The sequence below is a fragment of the Triticum aestivum genome, chromosome 3B (assembly GCF_018294505.1).
Source record: "Triticum aestivum cultivar Chinese Spring chromosome 3B, IWGSC CS RefSeq v2.1, whole genome shotgun sequence".
NCBI classification, from domain to species: Eukaryota; Viridiplantae; Streptophyta; class Magnoliopsida; order Poales; family Poaceae; genus Triticum; species Triticum aestivum.
The window spans coordinates 83699229-83720812 of record NC_057801.1 but is presented as its reverse complement, the minus strand read 5'-3'; positions in this window follow the sequence as shown (position 1 = coordinate 83720812).

Below are 21584 nucleotides of genomic sequence, written 5' to 3'. Positions count from 1 at the left end.
ATGCAAAAGAATAAAACCGAGAAAGAAACAAAAAGAAATAAGAAAACTGATGGAAATCAAGAAAGAAAAAATGAAGAAAGGATGAAAAGAAAAAAATAGTAAAATCCAAGAAAAGAGACAACGAAAAATAAAAGAAAAAAAGGAAAACAGCTAAAGAAACAAAAAGACGATGAAAAAACCGAAGGAATGTAGAAAAAAAGATGAAGAAACAAAGAAAATCGAGAAAAATAAAAGAAAACGGAAAAAAGGGGGAAAACCGGAAGCAAATAGTATGTCGACCACCACGTCTCGATCGAAAAGGAGAAGAAGTTGTCTCGCTTGACGCGAAGAAGAAATGGGATGGCCCAGTAACTACACGGCAGGGGAAAAACTTTAAGGGCGACAGACGATGCACTCGCTGTCGGGGATATACCCCGCGGTATGACCCGGCGGGAGTTATGACCCGGCTGGGACTTGGCGTCTCATTGGTAACTCGCCGGAGGATTGGCGACTTACGAGTCTGGCGGCTCACTGGTCTGACGACTCACGAGCCTGGCGATTCACGGATGGCCCCGACGGCGGGTCAGATAGAGGACTAGGCCCAAGGCCCAGAAGGCCGGCTCATGTTATGGTGAGCCGGCTTAAGAGGAAAGACATAAGGAATATTCTCCTACAAAGGAAGCAAGACTAGGACTCCAGTTGTAATAGAATAATCCTAATCCTACTAGGACTAGTCATGTAACCCGCCTTTTCAACATATATAAGGAGGGGCACGGCACCCCAAAGAGGAGGAAAATAATCTCTAGGACTAGGCACAACAAGAGAAGAGCCGGCTTATGCGGTGACTCCCTCATGATCATAATGAGACCTAACCACAAACAACATGTAGGGTTGTTACAGGATAATGTTTCCCGGGGCTCGAAGCTGTCTAAACCCTTGTTTTGTGTTGTGTCTCTCGATTCCGATCAACCCCTCTCAAGCTACCACATAGATGCATTGGTCTCACGACTAAGTCCTCTCACTAGGATGTCTGCCGTGACAATTCCATGATAGTTGACGCCCACCATGGGGGTTGCGCACGGTGGTGTTGAGTTTTTGGAGGGATTTTTTCGAGCGTTCAAGAAGTTCGTGAATTTCCGGATGAAGAACCGACTTGGAAGACAAGCAATTTGTGAGATTTGCGTTGAAGGAAAAATTAGGGTTGTGTGCGTCGCCATCGCGTCGTCTCAATCCACCAAGCCCGAGGCAAGATCTTCTACACGAGGTGATTTGTCGGCCAAGGTACTACTCCGAAGACGACTGGAGTTCAAGCTATCCATCCGACTACAGGTTCCGCGGAGTTGTCGCAGCCGCGGTCGTCCCTATCGTTCCGCCGCGTTGTAGCTGCTGTTCGGTACGTACGTCCATAGTAGCGGGTGGTCACGAGGGAATCAAGTCCCGAGGCAAGGATCAATCTACCGATGCTTCTTTGTACATGAAGACCAAAATCCAATCATCAACTACTAGTCCATCATCACTACAATATCTAAGCTCCCTTGAATTGAAGGGCTCTGAGCGCTCCGGGGCTGGGAGGGTAAAGTGACCGCATCACTTACTTTTTTAGAAAAATCACTTTGTTTTCCTAGAAAAACGATAGTCTTTTACTAGGAGAGTAGGTATTATCATTTTTTTTAATATGGTACAATCGAAATCGCTCATATACACAAGCATATACTCACTTTATAAATGCATGCACACCCTATCCATATGAGCTCCTCAGAGTGACTGAGCCGCTACATCATCTTTAGACTGACGAAGCCGCCATAGACGCCTTCTTAGTCGATGGGAACGTCTCCTCCCGCTAAATGTACATTGCCAAAAGTCTGGAATAAATCCAGAAAATGCGAGCATCAATGACAAGTCTGGGGCTTTAACTCTGGCGAGCTAGGGATACCAATGTCCTACTAACCATTCAACATTAGGTATTGTTTATTGTTTGGGATAACCATCTAACTACGTGTGTCCAACATTTGATGGCTTGTGTGTCGCTTAATCCTTGAAGTAGAACCACGACATTTATTTTGGATCAGAGAGGCAACTTTTTGCGAGAAAAAAGGGTTACATGTCGCTCATGCACATCTGGTACGAGGGAAGTTAATGACATGGCCAACTATATCCACGCCTATCAAAGTGATGTATCATCGCATAGCGCACAGTTACCGCCAACTTGGCCCATCACCGCCTCCTCTACGTCACATGGATGCATGCACCGTAAGTCCGTCACCACGCCTCATGGCTCGCCCATGTCTCCATATTTCTCCCTTCCCTCATTAAGGTACGCCCGAGCCATCACCATCTCCTCCACACCACACAGTTACACAGGCACCGGGCCCATCACCTGATCCTTCGTGTCATATGGTTGCACGGGTGTTGCCAATCCATCACCGCCTCCTCTGCACCACACAGTTGCAAGGGCGCTCGGCCCACATCGCCTCCTCCGCACCACAAGGTTGCACGGGCTTTGCATGTCCACCACCACGCCGCTCACCCCGCCTCATATTTCTCCTGTTATTTTGTGCGGTAATTAACGTCCAATGACGACGACGCTCGGGGCCTATAGGAGCAGGTGACAAGGTAGGCCGCCACGGCTGGCAACGGCGCTGTACAAGGACGTCTGTCATCTTCGGAACTTGGTCGCCTTCATCGACACGCCATGGTCCACAAGGTCTGTTGTACAACTCCCCATACGTCCTTCCCCTTCCTCTGTCATCCTTTCGTTGGTAGCCTGATTCAAATTCAATCTCGCTCACTTCGGGGCTAAACAAGTAGTAGATTATCTCACAGTATAAGGTTTCAATCTGAAAGCCTCATCCTGCACTGCTTGAGTAGCATGTCCGTGCTTGTGGATTAACAACCTCGGTAGTTTATACATGGCATGCTTTATGCTGTCTCTGTTCCATAATGTAGTGCATATTAGTTTTTTTAAGTCAAAAGATGTCCATGTTTGACCAAGTTCTAGAATAAACTATCAGTATTTGAAGTACTGAATAAATAAACTATAAAAGTACATGTGGATGTTGACTTTTTTTAAGTTTGGTCGAACATTGATAGGCTTGACTTTTCAAAACAAAGTATGCACTATATTTTAGAACCAAGAGAGTATTAATTAGCATATGTTTCCATGCCTAAGGAGAACAATACTTAATTGGCACTAAAATAATAGAACAAGATGATAACTAGCTTATTCTCTGAAGATAATTTGGTTAAATTGTCACCGGGCCGCTTATGTACACATCTGATCAGGCCTTATTAGTGCATCAATAATGTTGCATTCAAATGAAAGCTGAGATCAATCATTTGTACTATTATCTCTTGATCCTCCCATTTTTGTCTCTTCCTCTTAGAGGCTGCTATAAACATACTTCATTCCCTTTCCTATCGTTACTCAGTGCAAAGCATCACTTTTATTTGAAATATCTTCTTTCTATTTTGATTCAGACTACGCATCTAAATGATCAATATTGAAAACCAGAAGCCATATACTTTGGTGCAATTTTGCAACTTCCAAGATTTCCCACTCCCGCTACCATTTTATTGTTACTGCAGACCATTATTGTAGTGTTTTGTATTATTTGTATCTGACCAAGGTAAGTTATGAAATATCGGTTGGTCAAATCTTAGAGATGTATGATTGTTGTAGATGTATACTATAATCAGAAGCCTCGGTTATGCAAATCATAGTTTTTGAATTTGTTTTGAAGATGAATATTATCATGTCCATTCAGTACTATATGGTTTAACTATGCAGGTCTGGCCCATGAGTGACTCCAACCACTACTTTGGATATGTTTTTTGCAGTGCTGCTAACACATCAGTAACAAACAAATAAACAGTAGAAAAGTAGAACGACGCGGCAAGGCGTGTGCATGCTTCTAGTCCATTATGACGTGTGAAGGCACTAGTCAACTGATGCGTCTGCCAAAGCCGATTACCACTTGCAAAACGTGGCTATACAGAGGAAACCGATCTAAGCCGGCCTGCTCAGCCGCGTTTAAAAAAAGGATATGGTCAAACCAAGCAAAACCCGGAGGAGGTCTCGATCGCACGGAGTCGGCCTCGCTTCCACGCGCCGCATCAAGTCATCGCTGCGCCTCCGAGCCATTACGGCCGGCCTGGGCCCTGCCATCGCCGTTGCTGCACCTCTGAACCGCCGCTGCGTCGGGTCATTTTCTGTTTCCATCGACCCCGCGCCAAGCGGCCTACACCGTCGTCGACCCACGGGTGCCACCGCTGCTGCTTTGAGCCGCCGGCCGCTGAGCCTTCCAAACCGCCGGCCTCTGAGCATTGCGAGCCACCCTAACCGAATTGCCGTCGAGCCCCCCCCCCCTGGCCAAGCGGCTTCACCTACGCCTCGCCCTCGCCCCCGCAGCCTCAAGCCGCCTACACATCCGCTCGTCTGCCTCGATCTCCGTTCCGAGTCGCCTCACCCGCCGTCGCCGTCGCCATCTTCGGACTCTGCAGCCGCTCTTCTCCAGCCTGTCACCGAGCCGCAGCTCTTACCATCGCGTGTTGAGCCGGCGTCGCCGGTGAGGTCAACAGCCGCACCCCGCGCCGCCGCCTGCCCCTGCTGCCGCGGTCTTCACAAGCCATTACGGCCACATCGACCTTGCTCTGCCTCAGCAATGTGTGGCAATTTACTGCCGGTGATCTGACGTGATAAAACAGAAGCTGGAGGCAGCAAACAAGGCAATTAATTGATCTACCGAACATGTGAAGGTAACCAGTGCAAGTGGCAGGACCTGGTGATCAAGTCCCAAGGCTGCAGCTGGGGACGCCACTAGCAAGCTGCTGTGCATGCGTGAATTTTGAAAACAGCAAAATCATGCCAAAGGGAGCAAGCCCTCACGCAGAGAAAACAAGCTACAAGATTCATTGTCTGAGCTAAACACACATAAAGGGGGGGAGGTCACATGTGACCTCAGGCACTTGAAGACAAGAGAACCAGTCAATTCTTCTGTCAAAAACGAAAGCAGCACTGTGCATTATCCAGCGCCAGCATCCGTATTCATCCGGCAAAAAATATCGGGCGTTATTTTTCCTATGTATTTTATCAGTACATATTAATTCCTCCAACAACAATTACTCTAATATTTTTTATGCAGAACGACTATTAAAGAAAAAGGGGTGGTGTTATATCGCAGATGCATGTTCGGCTATGCCACGTGGCTTCACAGACACGCGTGTCGCGGTCCAGTTTACATCAACGCGCCGGCCGACTCGCCCGTCCGCGCCGCCTCACAACTGTTTGGGAACGCGGTAATTTCAAAAAAATTCTTACGATCACGCAAGATCTATCTAGGTGATGCATATCAACGAGAGGGGAGAGTGTGTCCACGTACCCTCGTAGACCAAGAGCGGAAGCGTTTAGTTAACGCGATTGATGTAGTCGAACGTCTTCGCGATCCAACCGATCCAAGCACCGAACGCACGGCACCTCCGCATTCAGCACACGTTCAACTCGGAAACGTCCCTCGTACTCTTGATCCAGTTGAGGCCGAGGAAGAGTTCTGTCAACATGAGGCGTGGTGACGGTGATGATGAAGTTGCCGACGCAGGGCTTCGCCTAAGCACTACGACGATATGACCGAGGTGTGTAACTGTGGAGGGGGGCACCGCACACGGCTAAAAAATTTGTCAACTTGTGTGTCCTAGGGTGCCCCCTTGCCCCCTATTATAAAGGAGCAAGGGGAAGGCCGGCCGGCCCCTATAGGGCGCGCCCCAAGTAGGATTCCTACTAGGAATCCTATTCCTAGTAGGTTTCCAACTTGGGGAAGGGAGGGGGAAGGAAGGAGAGGGAGAGAGGGGAGGCAAGGGGGGGGGGCGCCGCCCCCTTCCTTGTCCTATTCGGACTTAGGGGGAGGGGGGCACGACCTGCCCTGGCCGGCCCCTCTCTCTCTCCACTAGGGTCCATCGAGGCCCATTAGTTTCCCGAGGGGTTCCGATAACCCTCCAGCACTCCCGTTTTATCTGAAACTTCTCCGGAACACTTCCGTTGTCCGAATATAGTCGTACAATATATCAATCTTTATGTCTCGACCATTTCGAGACTCCTCATCATGTCCGCGATCACATTCGGGACTCCAAAATTTCTTCGGTACAACATATCACATAAAATCATAATACCAATTGTCATCGAACGTTAAGTGTGCGGACCCTACAGGTTCGAGAACTATGTAGACATAACCGAGACACGTCTCTGGTCAATAACCAATAGTGGAACCTGGATGCTTATATTGGTTCCTACATATTCTACGAAGATCTTTATCGGTCAAACCGCATAACAACATACGTTGTTCCCTTTGTCATTGGTATGTTACTTACCCGAGATTCGGTCGTCGGTATCTCAATACCTAGTTCAATCTCGTTACCGGAAAATCTCTTTACTCGTTCCGTAATACTTCATCCCGCAAATAACTCATTAGTCACAATGCTTGCAAGGCTTATAGTGATGAGTATTACCGAGAAGGCCTAGAGATACCTCTTTGAAACACAGAGTGACAAATCCTAATCTCGATCTATGCCAACCCAACAAACACCTTCGGAGACACCTATAGAGCATCTTTATAATCACCCATATACGTTGTGACGTTTGGTAGCACACAAAGTGTTCCTCCGGTATTCGGGAGTTGCATAATCTCATAGTCCGAGGAACTTGTATAAGTCATGAAGAAAGCAGTAGCAATAAAACTAATACGATCATAATGCTAAGCTAACGGATGGGTCATGTCCATCACATCATTCTCCTAATGATGTGATCAGGTTCATCAAATGACAACACATGTCTATGGTTAGGAAACATAACCATCTTTGATTAACGAGCTAGTCAAGTGCAGGCATACTGGGGACTATAGGTTTTGTCTATGTATTCACACATGTATTAAGTTTCCGGTTAATACAATTATAGCATGAATAATAAACATTTATCATGAATTAAGGAAATAAATAACCACTTTATTATTGCCTCTAGGGCATATTTCCTCCAGCCTCCCACTTGCACTAGAGTCAATAATCTAGATTACATAGTAATGATTCTAACACCCATGGAGCTTTGGTGTTGATCATGTTTTGCTCGTGGAAGAGGCTTAGTCAACGGGTCTTCAACATTCAGATCTGTGTGTATCTTGCAAATCTCTATGTGCCCTTCCGACACTCGATGACAGATGGAATTGAAGCGTCTCTTGATGTGCTTGGTTCTCTTGTGAAATATGGACCTTTGCCAAGGCAATTGCACCAGTATTGTCACAAAAGATTTTCATTGGACCCGATGCACTAGGTAGGACACCTAGATTGGATATGAACTCCTTCATCTAAACTCCTTCATTTGCTGCTTCTGAAGCAGCAATGTACTCCGCTTCACACGTAGATCGCGCCACGACGCTCTGCTTGGAACTGCACCAACTGACAGCTCCTCCATTCAATAAAAATATGTATCTGGTTTGTGACTTAGAGTCATCCGAATCAGTGTCAAAGATTGCATTGACGTAACCGTTTACGATGAGCTCTTTTTCACCTCCATAAACGAGAAACATATCCTTAGTCCTTTTCAGGTATTTCAAGATGTTCTTGACCGTTATCCAGTGCTCCACTCCGGGATTACTTTGGTACCTCCCTGCTATGCTTATAGCAAGACATACATCAGGTCTGGTACATGGCATTGCATACATGATAGAACCTATGGCTGAAGCATAGGGAATGACTTTCATTTTCTCTCTATCTTCTGCGGTGGTCGGGCTTTGAGTCTGACTCAACTTCACACCTTGTAATGCAGGCAAGAACCCTTTCTTTGACTGATCATTTTGAAGTTCTTCAAAACTTTATCAAGGTATGTGCTTTGTGAAAGTCCAATTAAGCGTCTTGATCTATCTCTATAGATCTTGATGCCCAATATGTAAGCAGCTACTCCAAGGTCTTTCATAGAAAAACTCTTATTCAAGTATCTCTTTATGCTATCCAGAAATTCTATATCATTTCCAATCAACAATATGTCATCTACATATAGGATTAGAAATGCTACAGAGCTCCCACTCACTTTCTTGTAAATACAGGCTTCTCCAAAAGTCTGTATAAAACCATATGCTTTTATCACACTCTCAAAATGTTTATTCCAACTCCGAGAGGCTTGCACTAGTCCATAAATGGATTGCTGGAGCTTGCACACTTTGTTAGCACCCTTTGGATCGACAAAACCTTCCGGTTGCATCATATACAACTCTTCTTCCAGAAATCCATTCAGGAATGCAGTTTTGACATCCATTTGCCAAATTTCATAATCATAAAATGCAGCAATTGCTAACATGATTCGGACAGACTTAAGCATCGCTACGGGTGAGAAAGTGTCATCATAGTCAACTCCTTGAACTTGTCGAAAACCTTTCGCAACAAGTCAAGCTTTGTAGATAGTAACATTACCGTCAACGTCGGTCTTCTTCTTGAAGATCCATTTATTTTCTATGGCTTGCCGATCATCGGGCAAGTCCACCAAAGTCCACACTTTGTTCTCATACATGGATCCCATCTTAGATTTCATGGCCTCAAGACACTTCTCGAAATCTGGGCTCATCACCACTTCCTCATAGTTCGTAGGTTCATCATGGTCTAGTAACCACTACAAAAAAATACACTTCCGTGATGATACGTGTTTGTCACAGTAGGTCGCGTTTTTTGTCATGCATGTACATCCATGACAAATGCATGACAGAATCAAGATAGTCATACCTGTGCTGTCATAGAAGTGTTCCATGACATTACCAAAATTATCATCACGGAAGTGTCCACTTCCATGACGATAAATCGCGCGTCACAGAAGTGCTTTTGTCAAGGGTGACCGACACCTGGCATACACCGTAACGGAACGCCGTTAAGCTATCGGGTCGGGTTTTGGATCTGATAACCCGTTAACAGCCCCGACTAATAGGGATTTTCCACGTGTAAAATCATCATTGGCTGGAGGAAACACGTGTCGGCTCACCGTTGGGACAAATGTCATCTGCTCATTGGACCAAAGGCGCCTATGATACGGCGACATGTGGCACGGCCCAACAAAGGCCCATTCCTGTGAAAAGGCCGGACCGTTTGACTTGGTCAAAAGGTGGCGGGCCGGCCCACGGGAATCTTGTTAACGGCCTGTTCGCATATAGGCCATTTACAGCCCGCTAACCCAGGGCCCGTTACGCCCTATCCGAATTAGGCCCAGTAGCGTCATCTGGGTCGTCCAATATGATTCTAGCCTGTTTTAACTTCCGGCCCATGTGTGGCCCATGACTTCTTTCGGCCCATATGAGGCCCTTTGTAACTCTTGGCCCATTAACGACCCGTGGTGAAACTGGCCCGTATTGAACAGTGTATCACTTTATACCCATTAACGGCCCGTTATTCTATTGGGCCGTTTCCAGCCCAAGTTATCTTTCGGCCTTCTCAGGGCCCATTGATTCTTGGGCTCACTTGCAGCATTCGGTTACATACGACCCGTTACTGTCATTTTCTGCTTGTGGGCCAAATTCAGCCTGTCGTTACAATCGGCCCGTTTGCGGACCGTTAATACATTGGAACGTTTTCATGTAAAAAAAACCCGTTGGGCTGTTTTCATAGAGTTATCAAATACGGTCTATTAACGGCCCGTTATGATCCACGAATAGTACGGCCCATGATTGGCGAAATGATGATACGCCCCGTAGAAGGCCCATGGATCTACGACCCATATGAGGCCCATGGATCTACGGCCCGTATGAGGCCCATGGATCGTACGACCCGTAGAAGGCCCATGGACCCTAAGGCCCGTATAGAAGGCTAATGGATCCTACGGCCCGTATAGAAGGCCAATGGATCCTACGGCCGGAAGAAGGCCCATGGATCATACGGCCTGTAGGAGGCCCATGGTTACAACAGTCCATGTGTTGCCATGATTATTTTGGCCTAGTTACCAAAAATAGGCTATTGTGGCCACTAGAAAAACACAAAAAAAGAACTACAGTGACTACAAGCAAACAACTAAACAAGACAATAAGGAAATAAATAAGCAAGCAATTAACGCTAGCCTATTACCGCTATTACACATATTACATCCACTGGGCATCAAAGTTCGCCACTAGTGCAAATATAGGGAACAAAGCAGCATATTACATACACTGGCCGTCAAAATTGGCCACCAGTGCAAATAAACGCGGCAGCAAAACAAGAGCATAACTGAAACAACTTCAGAAGAGCTCAAGAAACATTATCCTGGGTATCCACCATGCTGGCAATAAGCTTAGCAAGCTGATTAGCTTTGTCCTGTTTGGCGCTAAAATCCTCCAATGCTTGCTGTTGCACCAGAAAGTATGCATTTGAATGCTCCAGGGACTTCCGCAGTCCTTCCGCTTCTTGTCGCAGCACAGCTGATCGATGTCTTTCAGCTTGTAGTTGAGACTCAAGAAACCAAACTGATTCAAACAGTGAGTTTGAATAGCTTGTGCAAGCGGTAGTGGCCAGTAACTCGAACACTAAACCAAGACAGGACTTTGGGGTTGTCTCACTGTCTTCAAGATAGTCTTCCTTAGCTTTTTTATCAGCTTTGTTGGAGACCAACAAGGATGTGTCACTATCCTGAACCTTATCTGCATTACTTCCTTTACCATTGCTTAATAAGGCACTCTTCCCCAATATTCTGTTAGCATTCTAAAAGAAGAAACAAGCAGACACATAACAAGTTTAGCATGTACTGGTATATGAAACTCATTTCGGTGAACCAATTCATTAGTAAGGTGGACAGGATTAAACTACCAAGTCTTTTATTGCTCAGTACTAGTACATAATAAAAGCATCAAACAAACATATATCTATGTCCTATGGTCACTGCATTGTCTTGCCAAATCAAAATAGAGAAACGGTTCAAATCATATCAGTTCAAGACAAAGCAGCAGTAAAAGAATACACATCGTGGGAAACTACACGGCACAACAAGATTTCAGATGGGTACCACGGGCCTACATGTACAACAACACTATTGGCTCTGTTGTGATGCTAGTAATGTGCATGATATGAAAGTCAACTGTATACACAATTGAAATTGAAATCAAAAGAGCTATTGATAAGAGCAAACATGTTAAAGAAACATGCGTGAACATACCTCTGTGCCATTGGATTTTCGATTGGATCCTTCAATTTAAAAAAAGTTTGTATGAGTAAATACAGTGATACAAGAGCAAATCAATCATAGTTAAAAAAGGAGCGCCTAAGCGAGCACTTAAGCGCGCCTAGGCTCTAGGCGTTGGCAAAACGCATTGCGCATAACTACGCTTAATCTGTGCATAACTGCACATAAGCATGCGCTTTGGTCAGTAAAGCGCAAGGTGGTGGCAAAATGCACAATTAACGCCTAGCGCTTTTTTGAACTATGATAGCAATGGAATCTTAAATTAGAAGAGTTGTTCTTCAGGTTTAGGCACTTGTTCTACATGAACAGAGTACAGTAAGACGCAAGAATATAATACATAAAAATAGAAAATGAGCTCATAGACCTTACCACATTCTTGGTTCGGGACCAGTACAGAACAAGGCGTTCGTAGTCATCGTCCAGTAAATATGTCTCAGGAGAACGTAAGGGAATTTGATGAGTTTCTTTGCCGGTGAAGTACGTTTTCTTCAGGTAATTCTGATACTGCCACCAAGCATTCTTGAAGATAGCAGAGGTATTAGCACATGTTACCTCATCCTGAGTTTCCAAATCGGTCCTTCTCTATAGAGAAAAATGGGAAAATTTGCTATATTATAACCATCATGGAGGTAGGATGTATGGGACGAAGCAAAGTAGTTGCCATGAATAACATTACTTACACATAACTCCTGGACAAACACCTGCAACCGGCATTTTCCTTCATCTTCAGTATAATATTTCCAAGATGGGAAGATACGCACATACGATTTAACAACATCAAATGTGATAGATGCTAAACTACGACTAGCTGGTTGTGCTTCCTCCACAGGAATAGGCGTACTAACTGGTGGAGTTGGGGTTCACCGTGATAGTACTGGCCCTTTGGGCACTGGAGCTGCCTTACTAACTACTCTTGTTTGGGAGCTCTGTGGTGGAGATGGTGATGTGTCAACAGGAACTGGTTACTATCAGCTGGGGTTGGGGTTAGATTGGGTAAAGCTGGTTCTCTGTTCATCGCAGTAGGGGTACAATCTGCGAGAGTTTGGGTTATGTGTGGTAGGGATGGTTCTTGTGCATGTACAACCGGGGTGCTATCTCCACCAAGAGGTAGCACCGTTTTATTTGAAGACCGTGTTTTTAGTCCGCTAGATACTGGCATCACCCGCTCCAATTCAAATGGATGATAAACAGGAAACATAGTTGAATGTACAGACATTGTATGAGAGACAGATGCAATAGATAGTGTGGAAAAAAGAGGGCATGAAATAGTTGACATGTATATTGTTTAACTAAAACGGATAGCATGACATAATTTCACATATATTATGTCTATCTAAACTGGATATCATAGCATAACATAATTCAAAGATATGATGAATAACTAAACAGGATCACATGACATAATTCACCTACATGTTATCTAAGTAATCAGGATCGCATCATTTAATTCACATATGTGATTTATATGCTAAACAGAGGACATTCGATATGATGTCTGAACTAAGAGCATGGTGTTGAATATTGTGTATATGATGTCTAAACTATGCAATGCAAGACACCGTATGCATGATATGAGCAGTATAACCGTGCCAAATTAGAGCATACACCTCAGTGGGGGAATAGGACTGGTCATCTGTCTCTGAATCCATCTCTGAGGAGCTATCGGGACCCAGCAAGAGATCTGCTTCGACAGGAAGCACTGTCTACTCTGAAGGCCTTGTTTTCACTCCAGATTTTTCCATCTCCCACCCAAATGGCTGATCCACAGGAAGAGTAGTTTAATGTACAAACATTGTCGACAAATGGAAATGTAATGAAGAAAAGGATGGACAAGATATCATTCAAATATATGATGCCTGGTTAAACAGGATGGCATTGCACATTTCACATATATTATGGCTGGCTAAAAGACATGAGACTGCATAATTCCCATATATGATATAGAAACTAAACATGTGGCATTACAGAACATGTCCAAACTAAGCAGATGACATATATGATGTCAAAAGTAGGCACTGCAAGGCAACATATGCATGATATGACTAACACCATCATGCCAAGGTAGAGCAAACACCTTGGGGGGTAAATAGGAGTGGTCAGCGGCGTCTGAATCCGCCTCAGAACAAATATCTTCCTCTGGATTACAATCTACAGAGGGGTGGGGAGGGTTTGCCATTGAACCCACCATGGAGCGATGTCTGCATGACATTGTATTGCCGCGCAAAACTCTTCTCTTTTTCTCTACATGTTCAGCATGAATGTGTACAATATCTGATATGAATACGAAAAAAATATGGTGAGATTATGTAAGAAGAGCATGCAGAAATTTAGAGTGATGGTAACAACCAGTGCATGGATCCAAAAATAATGATAGCAGGCTGATGATTGCTTTAAATTAATAAAAAGACAGATGATGATTGCTTTACTATTTGTTTCCCACCCAAGATGAACAACATAGGCATACCCTAGGTGAACCAGATATTAGACAGACATACTATTCATTGCTGCCTCGATATGTGCCCCACAACTAATTTAGAACTCAAGTTTGAACATTAATTTGGACCTGACTTGGGAGTCCAAGAGCTGAACATGACGATAAAGTAGCAGGTAAGTTTAAGTAATGCATAACATAAGCAAAAACAAAAGAGTGCGACCTCTCTTGTGGACCCGTGTACTCCTCAGGTTCATCTGCTGAGTCGATGATGGTGATGCCGTTGCGGTGGGTGCCGGCAGCAGGGAAGGAGATCTGAGGTGGCGAAAGACGGTCAGGAGTCGTGATGTCTGGTTTGGTGGATGCTTTTGTCGATGGAGCATCTCAGGTGAGGTGGACGACGTCGCTGCAGGAGCAGGACAAACCACACAAAGTTACCTTCGACACGTACCTGTAACTGAAGTAATTCTGTAAGGGCTCATTTGGCTTGGATGATTCTTAAAACGCAGGGATAGGAAAAACACCGGAATAGGATAGAAAAATGCACATGGTAAACAGAGCATTTGTAAACACATGATTTCTGTCAACTTGGGTGTTTGGTTTATAGGAATTGGAAGAGCAGAGGAATGCAAAGAAACATGACCAAAATAAAGTGAAACCATATGAAACGTGTACAGTTAGAATGTTATTCTAGCACTAATGCACTTGGTCTTGTTTTCATGCATAGGATTTTGAAAAGTAGGTCCAGGTGGATGTTTTGCTTCATTCCTTTCAACAAAATGCATGAATAATTGAATAGTAGAGTGCCATTGGAAAATTCCCTATTGCTATGTTTTTCCGTTGAACCAAAATAGCCCTAATGGATCGACGTGAATGTATAGTAATAAGTGATGCAACAAGTGTACAACCTCTTTGCTGTAGCCGTGTCGACCTCAGCATCATTGGGTTGGTCGCTGAAGCAGTTGAGGTAGAGGTGGATGTCGGAGGTGTGGAGGAAGATCTGAGGAATCTGTAGACGGTGTCCAGGGCACTGCTCTATTGTGATGAATCGTTCTGTCGTTGGAGCAGCTCCGGTGAGCCGTAAGACGTCAAGGCTGAAGCAGCACAAGACAGACATCGTCAATCTCAAGTGGGATTCTAATAGCATCTCCAATAGATGATGTAAAATGGATGTAAAATTAACATCACCAAAAACCACCTGACTACAACAGATGAGGTAAAAACTGTTGACTCTGAACTTAGCTATCAAAACTGAAATTAACTATGGAATCTGAATGCTACTGTCGAAACTGAACGCAATGGTAGCAGAGAGGCACTTGACGTGTAGTTTAGGGAGGGCCTGCAGTTCATCTTCAACCTGCACCCCCTGAGTCGCCAGCCACCACCGGTCAAACCACCGGCCCCAGCGCCGCCTCGCCGCCCCGAAACAACTCGCCACCTCCGCCCCGGCCAGCCCTCTAGGCCCCCCGCCCCCCATCCTGAACCCTAAGATAGATAGTGGGGTACCTCTTTGGCGAGCCCTCGTCCCCGCTGCGGGTGGTTCTTCCCTAACTCCGACGACCCCCCCAACCCCTGAAAATCGACTGACCCAAAAGTCGATTCAGTCGACTGAAGTGTGGCTTAATCGGAGCAGAGCAGCAACATGAGCGAGGGGGAGAGCAGCAGAAGCAGTTGGGAAAGCGAGCGATCGAGCGAGAGCCGGAGCAGCAGCAGCAGATCCGATTGGTATGGACGCCGCCGCCGAAGGGGCCTCGCACTGGGGGAGAGCCGCCATGGAGATGTCGCCCGCGGCGTCGGCTTCAAGGTAGCCACTCCATGGGGGTGCAGGATGGAGCACCGTCGGCGTCGGGAGGCCAAGTTAAGGAGAAGGTGCGATGCAATGAGTGTACAACCTCTTTGGTGGCGCCGAGTAGGACTCGGCTTCGTCCGAGGAGTCGGTGAGGATGTTGTGGTTCCGGTGGAGCAGGTTAAGGCGGCGCTGTGGGGATGGAGCAGCCGTGATAGACGAGGCGATTGTTGGAGCAGCTCCTTGGAGGTGGAGGACAGGGCAGCTGAACCGGCGGGATGGCGAGATGGACGATAGATCCTCATCCGGGGAGGTGGACGAGGGACGTCGAGCTGTTGCAGTGGACGACGTCGTCGGGGAAGAGGCTCCGGCTGGGCAGCGGTGACGTGGCGGACGGAGGAGGGTGGGGTTTCACGGCTGGAGCGGAGAGGTTATGGCGGCCTGGGATTTCGAATGGCGAAAAGGGGGCGATGGGAGGGGGTGAAGCATGACTTAGGGATGCGCTTGTCCAAAATGTAGGGTGTGTTACAAAAGTACCCCCCACCAATTTGAACTAGCGGCCCTTTCGGCTCAGGGTTAGAAGGGGGATTTCGCGTGTCGGGATTTGGCAACTGGAGGGAGTTTTCCGCGCGTTGTAATTTCGGGATAGCAAGGCGCGGGTTGTGAAGGCCACTACTAGAAATACCACTACTAATGGCGCACCTAATATGGCCATTAATGGCGCATCACTGGTGCGCCACTGATAGCACGCCATTAGTAATTTTTACTAATGGCGCACCAGCTGGTGCGCCATTAGTATATGCGAGGGTGCGCCATTAGTATGCCTCCCAGTTGGCATGTATACCCAGGTGCTTTGGCATACTAATGGCGCACCACCTCTGGATGCGCCATTAGTAACCGCAGCATACTAATGGCGCACTACCCGGTGATGCGCCATTAGTATGCACTGTCATACTAATGGCGCACTGTCGTGTGATGCGCCATTAGTATGAATATTAGTTTTTTTTTATTTTTTTATTTTCTGTTTTTTGCACAGGTTACAAAATGTATAATTTGACAAAATATAGACAGCACACATCAACAATAGATTCATCAAATACAATAGAAGATTAGTCTTTGAATACAATTCATCATATTAGTCTCCGAATACAATTCATCATATTAGTCTCCGAATTAAAAAGACCGAACAAAGATAGAACATTATATTACAAGTCTCGAGACCGCGATTAGCGAGTTTGTCTTCGCATTACAAGTCGATATCGATCATCTAAACTACCATCACATAGAAGAGAGCTGCGGTCATCACGATGAGCATCATCACGATGAAACTCGTCTTCATCCGGTTCCTCCAACGCTCCCTCCCCTCTCCCGCCAGATAGCGGGCGTATCTAGATTCGGCCTCGGCCCTAGTGGTGTACCCTTTGTAACTGTTACCGCTGAATCGGTGAACCTGTCTCCGACACTCCTCCCAGTCATCGTAGACTCCGGGAACCTTACCCTTGTACACGACATACGTCGGCATCACTATGCATTAGCCAAACGAAACGTTAGTACCAGTTCACAGACAATACATAAGCAATATATAATTATGCAACAGAACGATCGGAAGAGAAAAGCAAGACATTAGTAGCATCGATTACATCTAAGTTGAACGACTCTCAAAACCAAAGAGACATACTACAAGTTCATTAAAGTTTAATTACAACATGAGCCAATCGATGTTTCAGAACTAGACAACTCGACTCAAGGGACCGGAGCGTGGATGAAGCCGCCGTCTATCGTGGGAGTCATGAAAGAACGGGCGTTGTCATCCTGCATTTGTAGCATTGTGTCGATGTCACTGTTGGACGGTTGATTTCTGAGGTAGAACTGCCCTGAGGTACGAAGGACATCTTGATGGATGATTTCCGCAAACTCCGACTGGATGCGAAAGAATTCTTGTCGGAGGTCCGCGTCCTAGATTGCCGACACGCTCGCGGCCCAATCTTGGAGTTTACTCGGTAGCAGAAGTTGATGATGGTCCCGTACGATCGCCCGCATGTGATGGATGGCGTAGTAGGCACCCTTCTGACCGCCAGGCGGCTGCTTGACGCAGCAGAACGTCGTATTGTGGGAGAACACGTGCTTGCCGTACTTACGAATAGGCCTGGTGAAGGTGCCTCCAGATTGGGCGTAGCCGGGGAGAACATCATCAAGAACCTTCTTGACATTTGTGTAGTCTACGTTCGACTGACGGTCCGGGTCGAAATACGTGGCCATGGAATATTTGGGGCTTAGGAGGATGAGCATGCAACGTGTGTCACTGCAGAAAACACGGAATGTTAAAAGAAAAACGATCGAAAAGTAAGAATTCATATGTTACGGGCCGGTTGAGGGGAGGACTTACTCGGGAAAGTAAGGCACGAGGAAGTTATCCTTATCTTGGTTTGCCAGAATGACGCCTTCGAGGTAAGAACTCGCGACTTGCCGGTCCCCAGCGCTGCCCAAGATCTTGGCACGCATGTAGAAGGGGTCGACTATCACGATGTCCGGGGTCTTGTCGCGAATGATCCGCATCTCCATACTCAGCGAAAATAGCCGAACGAAGGTGTAGTGCAGCGGATGAAGGTTAAACATAGCAAAGATGTCATCAAACCGCAGGACGATCGTACCCCCGATGTCGCCATCCACAAAGCCCTTGCCCTCTGGCACCTTGGCCACGAAAACCGGGTATGCCACATCCTTCTCTCTGAGACGCCGCTTCTCCAAAGAAAGAACATTGTCGTGCAGACTCCGCATAGCACCGGTTGCAGCATTGAGCATATTTGGTGGTAGCATCGCCCTACCTGCCACATGCACCCTCCTCGAGATATCCTGCGGTGAAGGTGGCCCGTCCTGAGCACGGATTGTACTCGGTGCCGGCTGGCTCGCACCCTTCTTAGTATTTCTTTTGTGTGCCTTCTTCTTCTCCTGTAATGGGACCGAGTTCTGCTCACAGACCGCCTTCTTGAGTGTGTTGGGGCTGATAATATTTCGCACCTCGCCTATCTGAGGCTCGGTGAAGTCGGCAGCTGGAGGCGTCTCCTGAGAGCTGAACACCAGACGGCGCCTGTTGCAACTTGGCTTCTCCGCGGTACGAGCTAGATCGCACACGTCTTTTGTTGGGTTTGGTTCTTGAGAAGGAGGCCCCATGAAGTCGCCATCGTACCCATGCTCGGCAAAGTACTGATCGACGTTGCCAAATGTATCATCGTCGTCGTCGTCGTCGTTCTGATCCTGTGCCATATGCATGTTTGGATCCAGTGGCATAGGGATGTCCGGCACCGTTACGGCGGTCTTGCCATGGGGCCGACTTGGCGCCGGCACGACTGGCGGTGTTGTCTTTGGGGTGGTGTCCCCCGCCCCCAAACGAATCTGGCTCTTCGGCCAAAGCAGGGGCCAGCTCAGGCAGGCGCTGAGGGTCATCACGTCATCATCGTCGGCCCCGACGGGTCGAATCGGAGGTAACAAGTCGTCGCAGCCTGGCAGCACCCGAACCAGTTGAACCCTAAACAAGTTGGGTGGCATCTGGGTACCGTGGAACAAGGAGTTGCCCGGTTGAACGATTTTGCCCTTGGCGACATCGACCAACTCGTTGTTCACGAAGTGGAGGAGAGTGCACGGAACATCGGCGGCGCCCTGCGAAAACATGTAGGGCGTCAGGGATGCCCAGTCAAAGGCAAGGAGATGAAGTCCTCGGCCGAGAGAGGCTTAATTAGTTACCGTGATGATGGCGTCGAGCTCGGCCACTGTCGAGGCACCGCCAACGGCGGGCGTGCAGTTGACGGAGCGGCCGCTTGCTGAAGAGGTGCCGGCCGGCGTACACCCGGGTGCATTAAGCTCCCGTGCCGGCGTCGGAGACACCAATGCCGCCTCCGCCGGAGGCACCAATGGCCCCGCCATCGCATTATGCGAGTTGCTGGCCGTGAAGCTAGGAATCGGGGGCGGCCCCTGTTGGCCGCCCGCAATCCACGCACTCAACCCCGAGATCAAGGTAGGCACAAGGGCGGTGATCGTCGCTCCGAGTCGTTGTTCCACTTGCTCTTGGACAATCTCCGGAATCCGCGCCACCTGTGCCTTGAGTTCTTGAACCTCTCGCGCCTGGCTTTCCGAGCTGGTCTTTTTCTCCTTCCGCACACCAGCGGTATAGTATGACCCCCATTTTGTCGACAAGCCTTTGCCGGCCACACGACCAGCTGACGTCGGCTTACTAAGCTTATCCTTGTTCTTCATTATATTCAACCCCCTATTTAGAGTGGTGTCCCAAGGGTTGCTCTGAGTCGACCCCGCGCTACTGCTTTCAGTCGCCTGCGGAAGGAATGTGAACCATTTAGAAATTCGGCTTCATTAATTAGAATGCAACCATATGGAGCTAATTACTCGGGGGTGTATTCCTTACCAGAACAAGCTCAAGCTACCTGGTCTTCGGATCCGTGGTAAGCTCCTTTGTTTTCGGGTCCTTCTTGTACCGGGCCCTGACAAAGTTCCTGGTCTGCTTGTCACCGTATTTATCGAAGAGGGGCGGTAGGCCTTGCTCGGCACGGTCCGCCTCCTCCTTGTCCCATATAGGCTCCGCCACTCTGTAACCGCCGGGACCGAGTGTGTGTTCCCCTATGTTCAGCTCCCGCATTTGTTTCCCCCACTCACTTGATTGGGAGCTTGCGGTGCTCGAGCAATTGATCTTGAAGTCGTTGTAGTCATCTTCGGTGATCGAAGGATTTTTCTCCTTGATCTTCTCATAACTCTCACCTTTCTTGATCATTCTCTTCACATTGCTTTTCCAAGTAGACAGGGTCTTGCTCATCTTCGTGAGGGCAGCATTGTTCACTTTATTCCCTTTGAGGCTTGTGTTTTCGAATTCAGCGGGGAACTTGTATCGTTCGTGCAGCTTCGTGAAGAGGAGGTGGCGCAAATTCCCCCGGTCAGGATGCCTCAGGTTCTCGGTGTTGATCGAGACGGTGCTCCGGACAATGCACCCGAGCTGAAGCGAGTACCCCTTGACTATTCGTTCGGGCGCCGTTGGATTCCCGTTGGAGTCCACTTCAGTAACTTCCTCCTTGAGGGTGCGGAGCACGATCGGGCGCCGGTCCTTCCGTTGCCTCTTCGGCTGGTTGCTATCTGTGCGTGCGCCGCCATCATCAGTGGTGGCATCCTCGGCGGCACCATCAGTGGTGGCATCAGTGTGGTCATCCTCGGCGGCACCATCCGTGGTCTCAGGATCGGTGGGGAAGGCGGCGGCCTCATACAAGTGAGGTTGTTCCTCCATCTCCTGGGACAGCTCCCAGAATGCCTTGCCGCCCGAACCCCCGGCCTCATCGTTGTGGGCCATGTTTCTCTCTAAATAGAAACAAAGTTTGGTCAAAAAGTTGGTTATTGTCAAGGAACAAGATCATGGTCTCATCATTTAGGGTTTGTCGACACCGAGGCATCCTAAAATCTAAGCTTTTATCATTGGGGGTTTTTCGACGCCAAGGCACCCTAAAAGCCTAACTTTTCATCATTTCGGTTTTTATCGACACCGAGGCACCCTAAAAGCCATGCATTAGTCACAAGTACGCCGGGGCACTTGATCCTACTTAATTAACTACTAAGATACCCCGGCCCATGCATTAGTCACAAGTACCCCATATGTCCTATTTTTAGCAAAGTCATGCTAAAATTCACGGAAAATTTCAGCATGACCTTTGCTGAAAATAGGACATATGGAGTACCCGAATTTGTTGGAACGGAAGTTAATCGACATTCCAGCAAACTCAAGGGCCTCTCGGGTGGACAAGGCAAAAAAGGCCTCCATCACAACATGGAAAATACATTGGCATGTGGACTGGAATGTGGCTTCATTTAACAACAACAGTTTCACACAGAAAACAGAGCTGAATTCATTGAGATATTTGCATTGCTAGCTACATTTCAGTGCCAAATTTCACCAATTTAAGCAAAACTACCGTTTAGCTAGCTACAGTTCAGTGCCATATTTCACTGGATTAAAATAAGCACATACACATAACTGACAGCACACATACACATCACTGATTTAACGAAATTTGCACACAACTCAGTAGCACTTCATCATCATATAAAGTATATTAGCAGCAGTACAAATAAAGAGACATGATCAAAGTACTTCATAATAAACCCAAGCAACTTCATAATAAATCACTAGTCCTACTTATTGATGGTTTCTAAATCATTTATTTGAT